Below are 3,384 nucleotides of genomic sequence, written 5' to 3' on the forward strand. Positions count from 1 at the left end.
GCGGCTCCTCGCCATTGCAGCCTGCGGGTCCTCCTGCCCTGGGGCCCTTGGCCACCAGGTGCCAGCCACCCTCTGGCCGTGGCCACAGCCCTCCAGACATAGTGCGTCTCTTTTAGACAGTGACCATCAGACTGTGTGCATCCTTGGCCTGGGGAGGCTCTGCCTCGACACCCAAGTCCAAACCAACCTGAAATAAACCTTGTTTCTCCTCCTGCCCCCAGGAAAGGGCTCCTTAAGAAGGAGGTCTTAGTGACACAGTGGGGACGCAGAGTCCCCAAAGCCACCCCAGGAAAGGCAGAAGGTGCACGAGCTGATGGGGACTCCTGTGCAGGACTTGGCCCTGGGGGTGCTGGCCGCCTTTGTGAAGGACAAGGAGATTCACCCAGAGTGAACAGGGGACAGCTTCAGTCAACGAGGGGACTCTCGGGGACTCACACCCACGGGCTTTTCACCTCGGAGCTGGTAGGGACCCTGATGTCTGTAAGTCCAGGACCTCGTTATTCCCTTGAAGCAAAGGCCAGAGAGGGTAAGAAACTTGGCCAGAGTCACACAGATGAGGAACGGCAGGATGTATACAGGGTCCTCACCTCAGCCTCCTGATCCACCTTCTTGCATGGCAGAGACCACGGGCAAATCCTGCAGGACTGTTCAGAGATAGGTCCTCCCCATCCTGGCACCTCTGCCAGTCAGAGCTACAGACCCAAGCCCTTCTAGTCCCCATAAGCATTTTAAGAAAGTTTGAATCCCGACTGCCTCACTTATTAGCTGTGTGACTTTAAGTAATCCACTTTACCTCTCTGTGCCTTTGTTTATGCATCGGCAAAATGGTACTAACGATGGTAGCTGCTGAGCAGAGTTGCCGTGAAGAGTAAAGGAGAGCTTGCAGGTGAAGCAGGACATTGACACCTAAGAGCTGTCCCCATGGTCCCCTGGGGCTGGGTAAGGAACTGACTTCCCAGTGGCTGCATTCCTAGAAATGATCCTCAAAATCAGGCCTCTGCATGTCAGTCAAGCAACGTTAAAAAGCTTCTGGTGCCAAATCTAGGTCCTCCCGGGTAAACCCCAAAATGTGATGGTCCCTGGGTCTGAGAGCTAGTACACAGCCCGGGGAGCAAGACTCAAAACCACCCGAGTGCACCAGCGCTCCAGCCAGGCCCAGCGAGCCGCCGTGACTGTTGGACTCCGTATAGTAAAATGGCAGGCGTTCTCGGTCCATGGGCCTTTAAATCTCCATGTCCACACTGAGGTTCTAATGTGACTCCTCCAAGGTCAGTGGCCTTCCCATGAGAGTCACCACCCTGGGTCAGAGGAAGGCCCTGGAGACCACCCCACCCCATGAGACCAAAGCCCCCACCAGAGGTACAGTCACAGCTGAGAGGTGGGGCCCCTTGGAGGAGTTGGGACACCACAGCAACATGAGCAAGAGCTCAGTGAGCCCTGCCATGTTGGGATAAAACCACAGCAAAACTCACCAGAATCTCAAGAAACCAGGTGCATATGATGAGATGACGCTCCTTTCCAGTAAACACCTGTTCCTTTGAGAGAAGCAGCAGTTCAAAAGTGGAAAAGGAAAGTATTTTTGGAAAAAAACTATATTAGTTCATTTTCTGTTCCTGTAACAAAATACCTGAGGTTGGGTGACTTAGAAAGCAAAGAGGTTCATTTAGTTCATAGCTTTGAAGGCTAAAGATTCAAACGGTAAGGCAGTGACTCTTGCAAGGGCCTCGTTGGCTGCATCTCATCACGGCAGATGGCCTCATGGCCAGAGCACACAGAAGGCAACAATCACATGACAAGACAGGAAGCCAGAGAGGGGGAAGGGCCAGCTTGCTCTTTCATGACAACCTTCTAGGAGAAGTAACCAGGGCCCCACAGGCACTGCCCCCAGTGCCCTCCCATGAGGCCCTGCCTCTCACAGGTCCTCTCAGATGTCAATCACCTCTCAGATGGCCATGCACAGGAACCGCTGGGGTACACTCAAACCAGATCCAAACCATAGCAATGCCCAGGGGTTAGGAGCCCTGTCGATAGTATCTCAGCCAAAAGCAAAACCCAGAACCATCTTCAAACCTCACTCCTGCAGACCCAGCAAGTCAGGATGAGGTTCTGCCAGCCTCTCTCCTGCATCCAGTGTCTTCACTTCCAGGAAGTCCTTCAGCCTGTCCAACCTGCCTCTCTCTTGCTGTAATTCCAATTATTTTCTCTCATTCCAACCACTGTGGAAGGGAAGATGTCAGGTTTCATTGTCTAGTAAATATTTATGTTCAGGAAGGACAGGTGATGAGGAACAAATTAAATAACAGATTAAATGGCCCTGAAAAGTTAAATGTCGGATATATCAACCACAGCAATGTAACACGACAGCGGCCGTTTAGCGCCTCCATCTTCAAACTTGATCTCCCCCGTAGTTTTCTACCTACAATTCAGTTCTCTCTCCAGGATCATTACCACGTCTCTCCTTAAAATGAATGACCAAGAAGAGTCTCAGCCCAGGCCTTTAATAAGGCATGAAGCCCATGACTGAATTATTTTCCAGTAATAAGGATGACTTTGGGGTAACAGATTTTATTTATTCTTCCTTTTTCTTGCCCTGCACCGGTTGCCTTATATGGTTGGATTTCTGCATTCTCCTTGTGGTCCACTAAGACCCCTGGGTCCTTTCCTGCAGAGCTGGGGTGGTTTACTTCTTCCCTCCTTCCAGGTGGCCCTAAGAGGGCTGAAGGCACAGGATCCAGGGCCCAGCATCCCCTCCCTCTCCTCCCACCTGGTGAAGTGGTCGGGGTGACGGACAGCAGGCGGATGTTTGGGATCCCAGTCCTCCATTACTCTGTCCACACAGGGCTTAGCGTCCCAAGGCAGAGGAGGAACCAGATAAAGCACAGTGAAGGGAGTGCCAAGGAGAGCAGGGATGGAGGCTCAGCCCCGGAGCCTGGGGGAAGGGAAGGGGAGGGAGACTTCCTGGAAACAGAGCAGCTCAGGCAAAACTTGTGGATGAACAGAAGCCGCAGGGCCTTTGAGTGAGATGCAGGGGAAGGTCAAGGGGACCAAGTCTGCAGCCAGGGACAGAGTGGCAGGTGGGGGAGCCCGCATTAGCTGAGTCTGGATGGAGGGGACAGTGGACGGGGCAGCGGGGTCGAGAGACCTGTGCACGGAGGGCTCGGGAGCTGCACAGGTGTTTCCCCCTGGAGTTGTTCTTCATCCACTTCCCACACAGTGAGCACCTACTATGGGCCGGGAACTCTCTTAATGACTAAGGGTACAGCAGTGAGTCACAACGGTCACCTTCTGGCTTTCACGGAGCCACAGGGCTGGGGAGATAAGCTGAATGGTGTAACAGGACACGGGGACAAGAATTCCCGCAAGAAGTGAGAAATTGAAAGTGGG

This window comes from Callospermophilus lateralis, chromosome 18 (genome assembly GCF_048772815.1).
Source record: "Callospermophilus lateralis isolate mCalLat2 chromosome 18, mCalLat2.hap1, whole genome shotgun sequence".
Classification (NCBI taxonomy): Eukaryota; Metazoa; Chordata; class Mammalia; order Rodentia; family Sciuridae; genus Callospermophilus; species Callospermophilus lateralis.